The sequence below is a fragment of the Somniosus microcephalus genome, unplaced genomic scaffold (assembly GCF_052327205.1).
Source record: "Somniosus microcephalus isolate GS21.2 unplaced genomic scaffold, FLI_Smic_1.0 scaffold64, whole genome shotgun sequence".
NCBI classification, from domain to species: Eukaryota; Metazoa; Chordata; class Chondrichthyes; order Squaliformes; family Somniosidae; genus Somniosus; species Somniosus microcephalus.
The window spans coordinates 435,519-455,507 of record NW_028225251.1 but is presented as its reverse complement, the minus strand read 5'-3'; the positions used below and the strand labels follow the sequence as shown (position 1 = coordinate 455,507).

Genomic DNA, 19,989 nt, shown 5'->3' with positions numbered 1-19,989 from the left:
TTATCAATTCATCTTTTATTTTTGGTCGCTAAATAGTGTGTCAGAGACCCCACCGGTCCCCACTCGAGTTTCTCACTTCCCATGGTTAATTATTGTGAGCGGTACGTCCCTTACTTTACTCTCGCAGAGTGAGACAGTACTTGTAACCCCAGTTGTCAGCGGTACGTCCCTTACTTTACTCTCGCAGAGTGAGACGGTACTTGTAACCATGGTTGTCAGCGTTACCTCCCTTACTTTACTCTCGCAGAGTGAGACGGTACTTGTAACCACAGTTGTCAGAGGTACGTCCCTTACTTTACTCTCGCAGAGTGAGACAGTACTTGTAACCACAGTTGTCAGCGGTACGTCCCTTACTTTACTCTCGCAGAGTGAGACGGTACTTGTAACCACAGTTGTCAGCGGTACGTCCCTTACTTTACTCTCGCAGAGTGAGACAGTACTTGCAACAATTTTGTTCTGGCGAATTGTCAGAGGTATGCTTAGCACTACCTGCAACTTCAAATTGTCAGAGGTATGCTTTAGACTTTTACTCCAAAGTTAATGCACTACTTGCAACTCATACCACGCCTATACTTCCACACATTTCATCCTAACCCCAAGACCGCTTGACTTATCCATTCAAACCTTTTAGTTCTTTGATTCCAAAGGGGGCGGTGGACACGAGACGGTGTTGCCTTGCCCTAACTGCCCGTGCCTCCCGTCCGTGTGGATCCTGTTCATAAGAACATAAGAAATAGGAGCAGGAGTAGGCCAATCGGCCCCTCGAGCCTGCTCCGCCATTCAATAAGATCATGGCTTTTCTTAAGTATGGACACCAAAACTGTACGCAGTATTCCAGGTGCGGTCTCACCAATACCTTGTACAACTGAAGCAATACCTCCCTATTTTTATATTCTATCCCCCTAGCAATGAAAGCCAACATTCCATTGGCCGCCTTAATCACTTGCTGCACCTGCATACTAACTTTTTGAGTTCCGTGCACCAGGACCCCCAGATCCCTTTGCACTTCAGTACTTTCCAGTTTCTTGCCATTAAGATAATAACTTGCTCTACGATTTTTCCTGGCAAAGTGCATAACCTCACACTTTCCAGTATTGTATTCCATCTGCCAAATCTCTGCCCACTTACTTAGCCTGTCTATGTCCCCTTGCAGGTTTTTTATGTCCTCCTCATTCACTACTTTCCCTCCCATCTTAGTATCATCTGCAAACTTTGATATGTTACACTCGGTCCCCTCCTCCAAATCGTTAATATAGATTGTAAAGAGTTGGGGACCCAGCACTGACCCCTGTGGAACACCACTAGTTACTGATTGCCATTCTGAGAATGAACCATTTATCCCAACTCTCTGCCTTCTGTTAGATAGCCAATCCTCTATCCATGCCAGAATATTACCCCCAATCCCGTGATTTTTTATCTTAAGCAATAATCTTTTGTGTGGCACCTTGTCAAATGCCTTTTGGAAGTCTAAATACACTACGTCCACTGGTTCCCCTTTATCCACCCTATATGTTACTTCCTCAAAGAACTCCAGCAAATTTGTCAAACATGACTTCCCCTTCATAAAACCATGCTGACTTTGTCCTATTAAATGATGATTATCCAAATGTCCTGTTATTGTCTCCTTAATAATGGACTCCAAAATTTTACCTACTACAGATGTTAGGCTAACCGGTCTATAGTTTCCAGCCTTCTGTCTGCTGCCCTTTTTAAATAAGGGTGTTACATTAGCAGTTTTCCACTCTGCCGGGACCTTAGCTGAGTCCAGGGAGTTTTGGAAAATTATTACCAATGCATCCACAATCCCTACTGCCACTTCCCTCAAGACCCTAGGATGTAAGCCATCAGGTCCAGGTGATTTATCCGCCTTGAGTCCCATTATTTTACCGAGTACCACTTCCTTAGTGATTTTGATCATGTTTAGCTCCTCCCCCCCTATAGCCCCCTGTTTGTCCAGTGTTGGGATATTCTTAGTGTCTTCTACTGTAAAGACTGATACAAAATATTCATTCAGTGTTTTTGCCATCTCCATATTTCCCACCATTAATTTCACGGTCTCATCCTCTAAGGGACCAACATTTACTTTAGCCACCCTTTTTCTTTTTATATAACTATAAAAACTCTTAATATCTGTTTTTATATTTTTTGCTAATTTACTTTCATAATCTATCTTCCCTTTCTTAATCAATCTCTTTGTTATTTTTTGCTGTCTTTTAAAGTTTTCCGAATCCTCTATCCTCCCACTAGATTTGGCTATCTTATATGCCCTTGTTTTTAGTCGAATACTATCCTTAATTTCTTTACTTAGCCACGGATGGCTGTCTGATTCATTATCCTGATCTTTTGACCCAATATCATTTCTCTGTATTAGTGATTCCTTCCTTTATTAACATAGCCACCCCACCTCCCCTTCCTTCCTGCCTGTCCTTCCTGATCGTTAAATAACCTGGTATGTTTAATTCCCAGGCATTGTCACCCTGCAGCCATGTTTCTGTAATGGCCACAAGATCATACCCATATGTAGTTATTTGTGCCATTAACTCGTCTATTTTGTTACGAATGCTACATGCATTCAGATAGAGAACTTTCAAATATGTTTTGTGACACTTATTTCCTGCTTTTGCCCTTTTTATTACTTTACCTTTTACTCCATACCTTCTTCCCCTTCCTGACACGCTCTGGTTTTTAATTTCCCCACTGCTACCTAAGTCTATGACCTTCTCTGTTGTCATTTTTATTATTTGCTCTCTAGGAAATGCATCCAGCTGCAGCTACTTGTAGACCGCATTGCGGCGCTTGAGCTGCGGGTGGATGAATTTTGGAGCATGCGCGATGCTGAGAGGGTCGTGGATAGCATGTTTAGCGAGTTGTTCACGCCTCAGGGTAGGGCAGCACAGGGGGTGACCATCAGGCGGAGCAACAAAGGCAGGCAGGTAGTGCAGGGACCCCCTGCGGACATCCCCCTTTCAAACAGGTATACCAAGTTGGATACTGTTGAGGGGGATGACTCACCAGGGGAAGGCAGCAGCAGCCAGCTTCCTGGCCCCAGGGACGCTTCTGCTGCTCAGGAAGGGAGGAAAAAGAGTGGGAGAGCAATAGTGGTAGGGCATTCTATCGTAAGGGGAACAGATAGGCGTTTCTGTGGCCGCAAACGTGACTCCAGGATGGTTTGTTGCCTCCCTGGGGCCAGGGTCAGGGATGTCACTGAGCGGCTACAGGGCATTTTTAAGGGGGAGGGTGAGCAGGCAGAGGTCGTGGTCCACATTGGGACCAACGACATAGGTAGGAAGGGGGATGTGGTCCTGCATCAAGAATTTAGGGAGCTAGGTAACAGATTAAAGAGCAGGAACTCAAAGGTTGTAATCTCTGAATTACTCCCAGTGCCACGTGCTAGTGAGTATAGGAATGGGAGGATAGAGCAGATGAATGCGTGGCTAAAGAGTTGGTGTAGGGGGGAGGGTTCTACTTTCCTGGATCACTGGGCCTGCTTCTGGGAAAGGTGGGACTTGTACAAGTTGGACAGGTTGCACCTGAACCAGAGCGGGACAAATATCCTTGCGGGGAAGTTTGCTTGCACTGTTGGGGGGGGTTTAAACTTACTTGGCAGGGGGATGGGATACAGAGGGGAGCTGAAATAGGGGGTGATGTGCTGCCAATTATAGAGAAAAAAACAAGTCAGCTTGGTAGACAGGGCAAATATATAAGGGCAAGGCTGGATGGCATCTATTTTAATGCAAGGAGTCTTGCAAATAAGGTGGATGAACTGAAGGTGTTGATAAACACATGGGAGTACGATATTGTTGCTATCACGGAGACGTGGTTGAGGGAGGGGCAGGACTGGCAGCTCAATATTCCGGTGTACAGAATCTTCAGGCGAGACAGAGGGGGAGGTAAAAGAGGAGGGGGTGTCGCAATATTAATTAAGGAGTCAATTACTGCAGTAAGGAGGGATGATATATTAGCAGGTTCCTCTAATGAGGCCATATGGGTGGAGCTTAAAAACAAAAAGGGGGCAAGCACTTTGATGGGAGTGTACGATAGGCCTCCAAACAGTCAGGGGGAGATAGAGGAACAGATATGTAGGCAAATCTCAGAGAAACGTGCAAATAATAGGGTAATAATAATGGGGGATTTCAACTTCCCCAATATTAACTGGGATAGTCAGAGTGTGAAAGGCTCAGAGGGTGTAGAATTCTTAAAGTGCATCCAGGAGAGCTTTTTGAGCCAGCATGTAGAAAGTCCTCCAAGAGAGGGGGCGGTACTGGACCTAATTCTAGGGAATGTGGCCGGCCAAGTGGAAAAAGTGCTAGTAGGTGAGCACTTTGGTGACAGTGACCATAATATGGTAAGATTTAAGGTGGTCATGGAAAAGGACAGGGATGGGCCGGAAATAAAGGTTCTAAATTGGGGGAAGGCCGATTTTAATAGGATAAGGCAGGATCTGGCTAAAATGGACTGGGATCAGCTACTTGTAGGAAAATCCGCATCAGAGCAATGGGAGGCTTTCAGAAGGGAGATTGAGATCATACAATGCCAACATGTTCCCGTAAAGGTCAAGGGTGGGACCAACAAGCAAAGGGAACCTTGGATGACAAGGGATATACAAAAATGCATTAGGAAAAAAAGGGGGGCTTTTGGCAGTTACAAAAGACTAAAGACGGAGGAAGCCCTAGAGGAGTATAAAAAGTGCAGGGGCATACTTAAAAAAGAAATTAGGAGAGCGAGGAGGGGCCATGAAATAACACTGGTGAGCAAAATAAAGTAAAATCCTAAGATGTTTTATAAGTATATTAAGGGCAAGAGGATAACCAGGGAAAGGGTAGGGCCCATTAGGGACCAAAGTGGCAATCTGTGTGTAGAGCCAGATGATGTAGGTGGGGTTTTAAATGAATTTTTTGCATCTGTGTTCACTATGGAGAAAGACGATGTAGACATAGAAATCGGGCAAGGGGACTGTGATATACTTGAACATATTAGCATCGAGAGGGAGGAGGCACTAGTGGTTTTAGCAGGCCAAAAAGTGGATAAATCCCCAGGCCCAGACGAGATGTATCCCAGGCTGCTGTATGAGGCAAAGGAGGAGATTGCAGGGGCTCTGACACAAATTTTCAGAACCTCTCTGGCCACAGGGGATGTACCAGAGGACTGGAGAACAGCTAACGTAGTACCATTATTCAAGAAGGGTAGCAGGGATAAACCAGGGAATTACAGGCCAGTGAGCCTAACATCTGTGGTAGGGAAATTATTGGAAAAAATTCTGAGGGACAAAATTAGTCTCCACTTGGAGAGGCAAGGATTAATCGGGGATAGTCAGCATGGCTTTGTCAAGGGTAAATCATGTCTGATCAATCTGATTGAATTTTTCGAGGTGGTGACTCGGTGTGTGGATGAGGGAAATGCTGTGGATGTGGTATACATGGACTTCAGTAAGGCTTTTGACAAAGTCCGCATAGGAGACTGGTCAAGAAGGTAAGAGCCCATGGGATCCAGGGTGCCTTGGCACGTTGGATCCTAAACTGGCTGAGTGGCAGGAGGCAGAGGGTGATGGTCGAAGGTTGCTTTTGTGACTGGAAGCCTGTGTCCAGTGGGGTACCTCAGGGATCGGTGCTGGGTCCCTTGCTGTTTGTGATCTACATAAATGATTTGGATGAGAATGTAAAAGGTATGATCAGTAAGTTCGCAGATGACACGAAAATTGGTGGGGTGGTAAATTGCGAGGAGGAAAGCCTCAGGGTACAGGACGATATAAACGGGTTGGTCAGATGGGCAGAAAAGTGGCAAATGGAATTTAACCCTGAAAAGTGCGAGGTGATGCATTTTGGACGGACAAATAAGGCAAGGGAATACACAATGAGTGGTAGGACCCTAGGAAGTACAAAGGGTCAGAGGGACCTTGGTGTACATGTACATAGATCCCTGAAGGCAGCGGAACAGATAGATAAGGTGGTTAAAAAGGCATATGGGATACTTGCCTTCATTAGCCGAGGCATAGAATATAAGAGCAGGGAGGTTATGATGAAACTGTACAAAACGCTGGTGTGGCCACAGCTGGAGTACTGTGTGCAGTTCTGGTCGCCTCACTATAGGAAGGATGTGATTGCTTTGGAGAGGGTGCAGAGAAGATTCACCAGGATGTTACCTGGGATGGAGCGCCTCAGCTATGAAGAAAGACTAAACAGGCTGGGGTTGTTTTCCTTGGAGCAAAGAAGGCTGAGGGGGGACCTGATTGAGGTGTACAAAATGATGAGGGGCATAGGTAGGGTAGATAAAGAGGAACTTTTCCCCTTAGTAGGGGGGTCAATAACAAGGGGGCATAGATTCAAGGTAAGGGGCAGGAGGTTCAGAGGGGATTTGAGGAGGAACTTTTTCACCCAGAGGGTGGTTGGAATTTGGAACTCACTGCCTGAAAGGGTGGTGGAGGCAGGAACCCTCACAACATTCAAGAAGCATTTGGATGAGCACTTGAAATGCCATTGCATACAAGGCTATGGACCAAATGCTGGAAAATGGGATTAGATTGGACAGGGCTTGATGGACGGCGCAGACACGGTGGGCCGAAGGGCCTCTTTCTGTGCTGTATAACTCTATGACTCTAACTCTATGACTCCTTGCATTAAAATAAATGCCATCCAGCCTTGCCCTACTCCCTTGTGCCATTACATATTTGCTCTGCCTTCCAAGCTGACTTGTTTTTTCCTCTATATTTGGCTGTACATCACCCCCTATTATAGCTCCACTCTGTATCCCATCCCCCTGCCAAGTTAGCTTAAACACCCCCCCCGCCAACAGTGCTAGCAAACCTCCCTGCAAGGATATTTGTCCCGTTCTGGTTCAGGTGCAACCCGTCCAACTTGAAGCAGACCCAGTGATCCAGGAAACTAAAACCCTCCCTCCTGCACCAACTCTTTAGCCAGAGTTAACACAGAGTCAACTTGGGAATGGGATGATCAATGAATCATAGAATCATAGAAATGTACAGCACAGAAGGAGGCCATTCGGCCCATCTTGTCCGTGCCGGCCGACAAAGAGCTATCCTCCCTAATCCCACTTTCCAGCACTTGGTCCGCAGCCTTGTAGGTTACGGCACTTCAAGTACATATCTGTTAGGGTGAAAATTATATAGCTTAAAGCAGCAACATAAAGAATTAAAGAATGTATTGTAAGAAGTGAACCTGTAAATAAGAAACAAGACAAAACAAACTCAGCTTAAGAGGGGGCGGCTCAGCTCGGGACACAACCTGTAATTCCCCCTTAGGCTTTACAACATTAGCTGCCCTCATTTTGTGTTAAATTCACAAAGCTTCCATCTTTGTCCCATGAGGATTCCCCATAGCATGTCTAAGTGCTGTTGTGGTGGGCAAGGGGCAGGAATTAACTGTTTGTGTCTGTTCCCATTAAAACCATTGTGCTTGACATTAATTGAATTGAGGAATAGTCGACATTTTTAAGTAGTTTCTTGCCAGATTGAGGGTAGGCAAGATAATTGATAGAAGGCCGCCAATCAAATTACATCAGTGCCCTTCAGCCAGTCAGATTAATGTGTTCAAATGAGGCAAAATAAAATGAACAGTTATTGAATGTGGGAAACACTAAATATTTCACATTTATTCAGTGGTGCAGCCTTCTGTAAACTACTTGCTGGAAGCCCTTTGGATGTATTAATGTAATTCTAGTATTCTATAATGCAGAGTCGATGAATCAGAATTGTGTGTATTGATGAGTTACAGTAATTGGTAGCTGCAAAACTGCCCATTTTGTAATTAACCATTAAAAAGTGCCCAAAGTTCTGGAAGGTTCCATATCATTTTATGTTGCCAAACTAGTATCCTGTGAGGACCGGGGAGTTGTTGCTGGGGGAGCGAGATTGGTTGAAGACACCTGTGTGTAATATTTTGCTATAATGTATAAAAGAAGTTTCAATACCTTGTTGCTAAGGGAACGTGATTGGGTGAGGACAAGAGAATTGTTGCTGGGGGAGAATGTTGTCAATTTCTGTCCTGGACTCTCGGTGATGGCTTTTGGAAACTCCTTTCACCGGCTGTGAGAAGGGCAGGATTGACAGACGGGGAAACTCAAACCAAACTTCACATCAAGATCTCAGAGAGTCACTCCATTCACCAGGACCTGAAATTCATCGGCCTTTTGAGTGCGGAAGGAGAAATGTTTGGGAGGTAAGTAGCACGGAGTCCAGTTCTACGGAGTACGGCTTCTACAGAGTACTTAACTCGGGAATTGGGTGAGTGAGCGAATTCGATGAGGTGGGGGTAAGAGGAGCTGCTTGATACGTGAAAATATATAAACAACTCGGGTTTAATTAGGACTGTGGGCTAAGTTACAGTAAAGACCTAAAGCATATAGCTAAATGTAATAAATTAAACAAGGTTATTACCGAGATTAAAAACTATTAATAGACAATTGGGTATTTCAAAACTTGAAAACCTAATTAGTTAAATAAAATACAATAGAGATGGCCGGGCAGGTGATGTGTTGCAGCTGTAGCATGTGGGAGCTGGTGGACCCCAGTGTGATCCACAGCAACCGCAGAGAGTCATAGAGGCACAGAAGGAGGCCATTCGGCCCATCGAGTCTGTGCCGGCTCTCTGTAGAGCAATCCAGTCAGTCCCACTCCCCCGCTCTATCCCCGTAGCCCTGCAAGTTTATTTCCCCCAAGTGCCTGTCCAGTCTCCCCTTGAAAACATTCAGTGTCTCCGCTTCCACCACTTCCGTCGGCAGCGAGTTCCAGGTCCTCACCACTCGCTGCGTAAAAAAGTTTCCCTCTGTAATTGGTCTGTAGCCTTGTATGCTATGGCGTTTTAAATGCTTCTTGAATGTTGTGAGGGTTCCTGCCTCTACCACCCTTTCAGGCAGTGAGTTCCAGATTCCAACCACGCTCTGGGTGAAAAAGTTTCTCCTCAAATCCCCTCTAAACCTCCTGCCCCTTACCTTGAAACTATGCCCCCTGGTTATTGACCCCTCTACTAAGGGGAAAAGTTCCTTTCTATCTACCCTATCTCTGCCCCTCATAATTTTGTACACCTCAATCAGGTCCCCCCTCAGCCTTCTCTGCTCTAAGGAAAACAACCCCAGCCTGTCCAGTCTTTCTTCATAGCTGAAGCACTCCAGCCCAGGTAACACCCTGGTGAATCTCCTCTGCACCCTCTCCAATGCAATCACATCCTTCCTATAGTGTGGCGACCAGAACTGCACACAGTATTCCAACTGTGGCCTAACTAGCGTTTTCTACAGCTCCATCATAACCTCCCTGCTCTTATATTCTATGCCTCAGCTATTGAAACCAAGTATCCCATATGCCTTTTTAACCACCTTATCTACCTGTCCTGCTGCCTTCAGGGATCTATGTACATGCACACCAAGGTCCCTCTGATCCTCTGTCCTTCCTAGGGTCCTACCATTCATTGTGTATTCCCTTGCCTTGTTTGTCCTCCCAAAATGCATCACCTCACACTTTTCAGGGTTAAGTTCCATTTGCCACTGTTCTGCCCATCTGACCAACCCGTCTATATTGTCCTGTAGCCTGAGGCTTCCCTCCTCGCTATTTACCACTCCACCAATTTTCCTGTCATCTGCGAATTTACTGATCATACCTCCTACATTAATATCTAAATCATTAATGTACACGACGAACAGCAAAGGACCCAGCACCGATCCCTGCGGTACACCACTGGACACAGGCTTCCAGTCACAAAAACAACCTTCGACCATCACCCTCTGCCTCCTGCCACTAAGCCAATTTTGGATCCAATGTGCCAAATTGCCCTGGATCCCATGGGTTCTTACCTTCTTGACCAATGAGTCTAGGTCCGGATCAGTCATGGCCCTGTGGGTAGCGGAGCGGGCCCAGGGGCCATGTAGCCTGATCCTGCTCCTATTTCATGTGTCTAATTCTGTTAGATTCAGGAGATGGTTCTGTGATAGTGGATTGGCGGTTAGGATCAGATCAGCCATGATCTTATTGAATGGCGGAGCAGGCTCGAGGGGCCGATTGGCCTGCTCCTGCTCCTATTTCTTATGTTCTTATGTAATCTCCCATGTGGGACTTTGTCAAAAGCCTTACTGAAGTTGATGTAGACTACATCAACTGCACTACCCTCATCCACACACCTAGTCACCCCCTCTCAAAATTCAATCAAATTGGTTAGACATGATCTCTCCCTGACAAAGCCATGCTGACTATTCTTGATTAATCCTTGCCTCTCCAAGTGGAGACTAATTCTGTCCCTCAGAACTTTTTCCAATAATTTCCCGACCACTGGTGTTCGGCTCACTGGCCTGTAATTCCCTGGTTTATCCCTACTACTACCCTTCTTGAATAATGGTACTACGTTAGCTGTTCTCCAGTCCACTGGCACCTCCCCTGTGGCCAGAGAGGTTCTGAAAATTTGTGTCAGAGCCCCTGCAATCTCCTCCCTTGCCTCACCCAGCAGGCTGGGATACATCTCGTCTGGGCCTGGGGGTTTATCCACTTTTAAGCCTGCTAAAACCGCTAGTACCTCCTCCCTCTCGATGCTAATATGTTCAAGTATATCACAGTCCCCCTGCCTGATTTCTATGCCTACATCGTCCTTCTCTATAGTGAACACAGATGCAAAATATTCATTTAAAACCTCACCCACATCTTCCGGCTCTACGCACAGATTGCCACTTTGGTCCCTAATGGGCTCTACTCTTTCCCTGGTTATCCTCTTGCCCTTAATATACTTATAAAACACCTTGGGATTTTCCTTTATTTTGCCTGCCAGTGTTTTTCATGCCCTCTCTTCGCTCTCCTAATTTCTTTTTTAAGTACCCCCCTGCACTTTCTATACTCCTCTAGGGCTTCCACTGTTTTTAGTCCTTTGTATCTGCCAAATGCCTCCCTATTTTCCTAAACCATTCTTGTATATCCTTTGACATCCTGGGCCTGTTGGTCCCACCCTTGACTTTTACGGGAACATGTTAGTGTTGTACTCTCACTATTTCCTTTCTGAAAGATTCCCATTGCTCCGATGTGGATTTTCCTACAAGTAGATGATCCCAGTCCACTTTGGCCAGATCCTGCCTTATCATATTAAAATCGGCCTTCCTCCAATTTAGAACCTTTATTTCCAGTCCATCTCTGTCCTTTTCCATGACTACCTTAAATCTCACTGAATTATGGTCACTGTCACCAAAATGCGCTCCTGCTAACACTTCTACCACTTGCCCGGCTAGATTCCCTAGAATTAGGTCCAGTACCGCCCCCTCTCTTGTAAGACTTTCTACATGCTGCCTCAAAGAGCTCTCCTGGATGCAGTTGATGAGCTGGAGTCCGAGCTTCGGACACTGCGATACATCAGGGCGGGAGAAAGTTACCTGGACACTTTGTTCCAGGAGGCAGTCACACCCCTTAGGTTAAATCCTTCAGATTTAGTCTGTGGTCAGGGACAGGAGGCTGTGACTACGAGTGAGGCAGGAATGGGGATCCAGAAGGTAGCATTGGAGGAGCCTCAGCCCTTGCACTTGTCCAACAGGTACGAGGTTCTTGCAGCCTGGGTGGGCGAGAGCAGGGACTGCAGGGAGGATGAGCAATCTGACCACAGCACTGTGGGACAGGGGGCCATTCAAGTTGGGGGAGTAAAAAGGAATGTAGTAGTGGTAGGGGACAGTATAGTTAGGGGGATAGATACTGTTCTCTGTAGCCGAGAGCGTGAGTCCCGAAGTCTGTGTTGCCTGCCCGGTGCCCGGGTTAAGGACATCTCCTCTGGGCTGGAGAGGAACTTGGAGTGGGAGGGGAAGGATCCAGTTGTCGGGGTCCACACAGGTACCAAGGACATAGGTAGGACTAAGAAAGAGGTTGTACTGAGGGAGTACGAGCAGCTAGGGGCTAAATTAAAAAGCAGAACCACAAAGTAATCTCTGGATTACTACGTGAGCCACGAGCAAACTGGCATAGGGTCAATAAGATCAAAGAGTGGCTCACAGATTGGTGTGGGAGAAATGGGTTTCAATTCATGGGGCACTGGCAGCAGTACTGGATTTGCTGATGACACAAAGATAGGTCGGAAAGTAAATTATGAAGAGGACATAAGGAGGCTACAAATGGATATAGATAGGTTATGTGAATGGGTAAAGATCTGGCAAATGGAGTATAATGTGGGAAAATGTGAAATTGTCCATTTTGACAGGAAGAATAAAAAAGAAGCATATTATCTAAATGGTGAGAGATTGCAGAGCTCTGAGATGCAGAGGGATCTGGGTGTCCTAATGCATGAATCGCAAAAGGTTAGTATTCAGGTACAACAAGTAATCAGGAAAGCTAATAGAATGTTATTGTTTATTGCGAGGGAAACTGAATACAAAAGTAGGGAGGTTATGCTTCAGTTCTACAGGGCATTGGTGAGACCACATCTGGAGCACTGTGTACAGTATTGGTCTCCTTATTTAAGGAAGGATGTAAATGCGTTGGAAGCAGTTCAGAGAAGGTTTACTAGACTAATACCTGGAATGGGCGGGTTGTCTTATGAGGAAAGGTTGGCCAGGCTAGGCTTGTATCCACTGGAGTTTAGAAGAGTAAGAGGTGACTTGATTGAAACATATAAGATCCTGAGGGGTCTGGACAGGGTGGATGTGGAGAGGATGTTTCCTCTTGTGGGAGAATCTAGAACTAGGGGTCACTGTTTAAAAATAAGGGGTCGCCCATTTAAGACAGAGATGAGGAGAATTTTTTTCTCAGAGGGTCGTGAGTCTTTGGAACTCTCTTCCTCAGAGGGCGGTGGAAGCAGAGTCTTTGAATATTTTTAAGGCAGAGGTAGATAGATTCTTGATAAGCAAGGGGGTGAAAGGTTATCGGGGGTAGGTGGGAATGTGGAGTAATCAGATCAGCCATGATCTTATTGAATGGTGGAGCAGGCTCGAGGGGCCGAGTGGCCGACTCCTGCTCCTAATTCGTATGTTCGTATGTAACCTGTGCAGCAGCTGGGCCTGAAAATCAGCTTCACTGCCCCTGGGCTCGGAAAGGGGGACATGAGGCAACATTCTCCCTCTTACCCCTTTCTACACTCCTTTTACAGGGTTTTAGAAGTGGAGCATTTACAGACAGGAAGCTCAGACCGAACATCACGTCAAGAACAGACAGAGTCGCTCGATTCATCAGGACCTGATTCAGTCACTCCCCCAATCTGCTGGCACACCAGAGAGTTCACACTGATGAGAGACCTTTTAAATGTTCTGAGTGTGGGAAGAGCTTCAAAATCTACAAGTACCTGAAGCGACACCAGTGGCTACACACTGGGGAGAGCCCATTCACCGGCCCCGTGTGTAGGAAGGGATTCACTCAGCCATCCGCTCCGATGGCACATCAGCTAGATCAAACTAGGGAGAGACCTTTAACCCGCTCCGTGTGTGGGCAGGGATTAATTGCACCCTCCATGCTGCTGAGACACCAGCTTGGCCACACCAATGAGAGACCGTTGACCTGCTCCGTGTTTTTGAAGCGATTCTGTCATTCTGACACCCTCCTGAGACAACAGCTTGTTCACAGTGATGATAGACCGATTAAATGTTCTGACTGTGGGAAGAGATTTAAAAGGTCCCAGGAGCTGAAGAGACACCAGCTGGAGAGAGCAGGAGAGATTCTGTTCACCTGCTCTGTGTGTGGGAAGAGATTCACTCGGTCCTCGAATCTGCTGGCACACCAGCGAGTTCACACTGGGGAGAGGCCGGTGAAACATTCCGACTGTGGGAAAAGCTTTCAAATGTCCCAGGAGCTGAAGGGACACCAGCTGGAGAGAGCAGGAAAGACACCGTTCACCTGCTCCGTGTGTGGGAAGGGATTCACTCAGTCATTCATCCTGTTGAGACACCAGCGAGTTCACACTGGGGCGAGGCCGTTCACCTGCTCTGTGTGTGGGAAGGGATTCACTCAGTCATCCAACCTGTTGAGACACCAGCGAGTTCACACTGGGGAGAGACTATTTAAATGTTCTGCCTGTGGGAAGAGCTTTAAAACCTCTGGGGATCTGAAGCAACACCAGCGAGTTCACTCCGATCAGAGACCATTTACATGTTCTGTCTGTGGGAAGAGCTTTAAAAGCTCCAGGAATCTGAACGGACACCAGCGAGTTCACACTGGGAAGAGGGCATTCACCTGCTCCGTGTGTGGGAAGGGATTCACTCAGTCATCCAACTTGTTGAAACACCAGCAAATTCACACTGATGAGAGACCATTCACCTGCTCCGTGTGTGGGAAGGGATTCACTCAGTCATCAAGCCTGGTGACACACCAGCGAGTTCACACTGATGAGAGACCATTTAAATGTTCTGTCTGTGGGATGAGCTTTAAAAGCTCTGGGAATCTGAAGGTACACCAGCGAGTTCACACTGGGGAGAGACCATTCACCTGCTCCGTGTGTGGGAAGGGATTCACTCAGTCAGCCCACCTGGTGACACACCAGCGAGTTCACAGTGATGAGAGACCATTTAAATGTTCTGACTGTGGGAAGAGCTTTAAAACCTCTGCGGATCTGAAGCAACACCAGCGAGTTCACTCCGATGAGAGATTGTTTACATGTTCTGACTGTGGGATGAGCTTTAAAAGCTCCGGGAATCTGAAGGGACACCAGCGAGTTCACACTGGGGAGAGGCCGTTCATCTGCTCTGTGTGTGGGAAGGGATTCTCTCAGTCCTCGACTCTGCTGAAACACCAGCAAGTTCACACTGTTCTGTAGTGCAGGGCCCTGTAGAAAGCTGGGGTGACATGAACATGGAATGGATGAATGTTTTATAAATTCTTGGACTGCTGTTTAATCTTTAAGACTGTTGTGCTGATGATTCCCTTCGATTGACTGTTGATGGTGTTACATAGAATGTACAGCACAGAAACAGGCCATTCGGCCCAACTGGTCCATACCGGTGTTTATGCCCCACACCCACCCTACTTCAATTAACCCCATCAACATATTCTCCTATTCCTTTCACACTCAAGTGGCTTCCCCTTAAATGCATCTGTACTTTTAGCCTCAACTACTCTTTGTAGTGGCGAGTTCCACATTCTCACCACTCTCTGGGTAAACAAGTTTCCCCTGAATTCCCTGCTGGATTTATTAGTGGCCATCTTATATTTTGTGGATGTTAATATCCAGCCCAGTTATTGGGGTTTTAATATTCTGTATCAATAAATCAGCTTTGTTTGAAACACACAGTCGATTGAGTCCTTGTTTCTAAGATAAGACGAGAGTTAATTGATGACTTGTTACAGACATTCCCGGTCCTCTCAATATCTGTGTCCAGGAGAGAAGCTTCTTTTACTTTGTGCGTTTTATTACCATCGAGGTTCTGGATGTCATTGTGGGGGAATGGAACATTTTAACATTCTCAGCACCTGGTGTCAACATCAAACACTCCCAGGGCAGGTACAGCACGGGTTAGATACAGAGTAAAGCTCCCTCTACACTGTCCCATCAAACACTCCCAGGGTAGGTACAGCACGGGTTAGATACAGAGTAAAGCTCCCTCTACACTGTCCCATCAAACACTCCCAGGGCAGGTACAGCACGGGTTCGATACAAAGTAAAGCTCCCTCTGCACTGTCCCATCAAAAACCCCAGGGCAGGTACAGCACAGGTTAGATACAGAGTAAAGCTCCCTCTACACTGCCCCATCAAACACTCCCAGGGCAGGTACAGCACGGGTTAGATACAGAGTAAAGCTCCCTCTACACTGTCCCATCAAACACTCCCAGGGCAGGTACAGCACGGGTTAGATACAGAGTAAAGCTCCCTCTACACTGTCCCGTCAAACACTCCCAGGGTAGGTACAGCATGGGTTAGATACAGAGTAAAGCTCCCTCTACACTGTCCCATCAAACACTCCCAGGGCAGGTACAGCGCGGGTTAGATACAGAGTAAAGCTCCTCTACACTGTCCCATCAAACACTCCCAGGGCAGGTGCAGCACGGGTTAGATACAGAGTAAAGCTCCCTCTACACTGTCCCATCAAACACTCCCAGGGCAGGTACATCACGGGTTAGATACAGAGTGTCAGCCATGGCTCAGGCGGCAGCACTCTCTCCTCTGAGTCAGAAGGTTGTGGGTTGAAGTCCCACTCCAGAGACTCGAGTCTAAAACTCTGTGCTGCCCCTCCAGTGCAGTGCTGAGGGAGTAAAGCCCAGTGCAGAGTAAAGTTCCCTCTGCACTGCTCCACTAACATGCCTGAGCCCCAAACTCAGAAGAGCGCCCTCTGCTGCATTCTTAGGCAGTCCCTCAGAACCACAGATGACTTGCTTCCACATTAAAAATGAGTTCCCAGGTGACTGATGAGTCCAATGCAGGACCTACAGTCCCTGTCACAGGTGGGGCAGACGGTGGTTGAAGGGGCGGGTGGGTGGGGTGCTTGGGTTGACGTGCGCTCCTTCCGATGCCTGCGCTTGGCTTCCGCTTGCTCCCGGCGAAGAGACTCGAGGTGTTCGGCGCCTTCCTGGATGCTTCTCCTCCACTTCGTGCGGTCTTGGGCCAGGGGTTCCCAGGTGTCGGTGGGGATGTTGCACTTTTTCAAGGAGGCTTTGAGGGTGTCCTTGAAGTGTTTCCTCTGCCCACCTGGGGCTCTCTTGCCGTGCCGGAGCTCCGAGTAGAGCGCTTGTTTTGGGTGTCTCGTATCGGGCATGCGGACAATGTGACCTGTCCATCGGAGCTGATTGAGCGTGGTCAGAGCTTCGATGTTGGGGATGCTGGCCTGAGCAACAGCACTGACGTTGGTGCGCCTATCCTGCCAATGGATTTGCAGGACCTTGCGGAGGCAGCGTTGGTGGTACCTCTCCAGTGCTTTGAGGTGCCTGCTGTACATGGTCCATGTCTCTGAGGCATACAGCAGGGCGGGTATCACTGCTGCTCTGTAGACCATGAGCTTAGAGCCGGGTTTGAGGTCCTGGTCTTGAAACACACTCTTCCTCAGGCGATCGAAGGCTGCACTGGCACACTGAAGGCGGTGTTGGACTTCGTCGTCGACCTCTGCCCTTGTTGACAGTAGGCTCCCGAGGTATGGAAAGTGGTCCACGTTGTCACATTCCACTTGTCTCAGCAGCGGGAGAAGCAGGCGGCGGAGGTCCCGCCCCTCGGACACCCCGATTGGTTGGAGGACCCGCCGCCACCTCAGTCCTCCAAGCTCTGCCTGCTGTCTCCCTATTGGTCGGAGCTCCCGTCAGTCACCGCCGTGGAGTTGATCATGTGCCCCAGTCCGGCTCCCTGCAGAAGACAAGGGGCTGCGGCCGCTCAATCCGCTCCGCTCGGTGCCGGGAGGGCGCTGAGACGGTGCGGTTTGTATTTTCTTTTTATTTATCTCCCCGCCTGCGCTTCTCTCCGCTATATATAAAAGAAAACTCATAAAACTCACTTTCCGCCGGTGATCCGGACTCTCAGGCGGGGTGTGTGCTGAGCATGCGCGCTGCGGGCCAGGCGCCTGTGGAGCAGGAGAGGGTGGGGCCATGGGGCGCATGCGCGGGGTCAGCCACAACTCAGCACGACGGTCGGAGCGCTTTCTGGAGCACGGGGGCTTGTGGGGATTGCAGCCACCATTACTGTTGATCCTTTCAACCAACCTGTGCAGCAGCTGGGGCCTGAAAATCAGCTTCCCTGCCCCTGGGCTGGGAAAGGGCGACATGAGACAACATTCACCCTCTTACCCCTTTCTACACTCCTTTTACTGGGTTTAAAAGTGGAGCATTTACAGACAGGAAGCTCAGACCAAACAGTTTGATTCATCAGGACCTGAATTTCATCAACCATTGCACATGGAAGAGGAGCGCAGCGATCGCAGCGTGCACAAATTGTACACATGTTGCATGTGTGGACGTGGATTCAGCCGATTGCCCGACCTGGAGGGCCCCAAGGGCAGGCACACTGGAGAGAGACGGTATGAATGTGAGGACTGTGGGAAGAGGTTCACCCAGCTGACTAGCCACGAGTGCACTCATATCAGGAACCGACTGCATAAATGCGAGGACTGCGGGACGGGATACCTTCACCCATATGCGCTGGAAGCTGAGCGGCGGGCTCACACCGGGGAGAGGCCGTTCACCTGCTCCGTGTGTGGGAAGGGATTTGCTCAGTCCTCCAACCTGCGGACACACCAGCGAGTTCACAGCGGGGAGAGACCGTTCCCCTGCCCCGTGTGTGGGAAGGGATTCGCTCAGTCCTCCAACCTGCGGACACACCAGCGAGTTCACACCGGGGAGAGACCGTTCCCCTGCCCCGTGTGTGGGAAGGGATTCGCTCAGTCCTCCAACCTGCGGACACACCAGCGAGTTCACACCGGGGAGAGGCCGTTCCCCTGCCCCGTGTGTGGGAAGGGATTCGCTCAGTCCTCCAACCTGCGGACACACCAGCGAGTTCACACCGGGGAGAGGCCATTCACCTGCCCCGTGTGTGGGAAGGACTTTACGTATTTGGCCAACCTGCGGACAAACCAGCGAGTTCACTCTGATGAGAGGCCATTTAAATGTTCAGACTGTGGAAAGAGCTTTAAACGCTCCCAGTATCTGATGAAGCACCAGCGGCTGCACACTGGAGAGAGACCATATGGCTGCTCTCACTGCCACAAGAGGTTTGTGAACTCCGTGGACCTGCTGACGCATCAGCGAGTTCACACTGGGGCGAGGCCGTTCAGCTGCTCCGTGTGCAGGAAGGGATTCGCTCATTTGTTCAGCCTACGGAGCCACCGGAGAGTACACACCGGGAAGAGTCCGTTCACCTGCTCCGTGTGCGGGAAGGGATTCACTGAGTCCTCGAATCTGCTGGTACACCAGAGAATTCACACTGGGGAGAGGCCATTCACCTGCTCCGTGTGCGGGAAGGGATTCGCTCAGTCTACCCTCCTGCTGATGCACCAGCGAGTTCACACCGGGGAGAGGCCGTTCACCTGCCCCGTGTGTGGGAAGGATTGCACGTGTTTGTCCAACCTGCTGGGACATCAGTGAGTTCACTCTGACGAGAGGCCATTTAAATGTTCAGACTGTGGGAAGAGCTTTAAACGCTCCCAGTATCTGATGAAGCACCAGCGGCTGCACACTGGAGAGAGACCGTACAGCTGCTCTCACTGCCACAAGAGGTTTGTGAACTCCGCGGACCTGCTGACGCATCAGCGAGTTCACACCGGGGAGAGGCCGTTCACCTGCTCCGTGTGCGAGTAGGGATTCGCTCATTCGTTCAGCCTGCAGACCCACCGGAGAGTACACACCGGGAAGAGTCCGTTCACCTGCTCCATGTGTGGGAAGGGATTAGCTGAGTCCTCGAATCTGCTGGTACACCAGAGAATTCACAATGGAAAGAGGCCATTCACCTGCTCTGTGTGTGGGAAGGGATTCGCTCAGTCTACCCTCCTGCTGATACACCAGCGAGTTCACACTGGGAAGAGGCCGTTCATCTGCTCCGCGTGTGGGAAGGGATTCACTCGGTCCTTTCACCTGCTGAGACACCAGCAAGTTCACACCAAGGAGAGACCGTTCACAGGTGGCACAGGATTGATTCAGTCCTCCAGCCAACTGAAACAGCAGCCACTTTGAAGTGGAGAGAGACTGTTCACCTGCTCCCAGTGCAGGAAGGGATAAACTCCGTCGTCCAGCCTGCTCGGACACCAGCGAGTTCACACCGGACAGTTGCCGTTCGCTGAGCGTCCAACCTATTTAGAGAGCTGCGAGTTCCCACTGAGACCCTGTAAAATGTTCTGACCATGGGAAGAGATTTAAAAGTGCTGTCACACTGAGGCGAGGCCATTCAACAGGGGTTCAGGAGGAGGTCATCAGACAGGTCCAAACAATCCCATTTCCTGAGTGTGACATCGAGTGTACAGCACAGAAAGAGGCCATTCGGCCCAACAGGTCCATGCTGGCGTTTATGCTCCACACGAGCCTCCTCCCGCCCTACTTCATCTAACCCGAGCAGCATATCCTTCTCGCAGTAACCAAGCTTGTGTATAAGAACAGGCCACTTAAACCGGTCAGTTGGAACAGACTCGAGAAGA

The 19,989-nt window shown here is 48.7% G+C and overlaps 1 pseudogene; it reads left to right on the top strand.

Annotated features, from left to right (window-relative positions):
• The first annotated feature begins 475 nt into the window (after window positions 1-475).
• LOC147083156 (uncharacterized) lies at window positions 476-19,531 on the top strand (annotated as a pseudogene).
• Window positions 19,532-19,989: the final 458 nt, after the last annotated feature.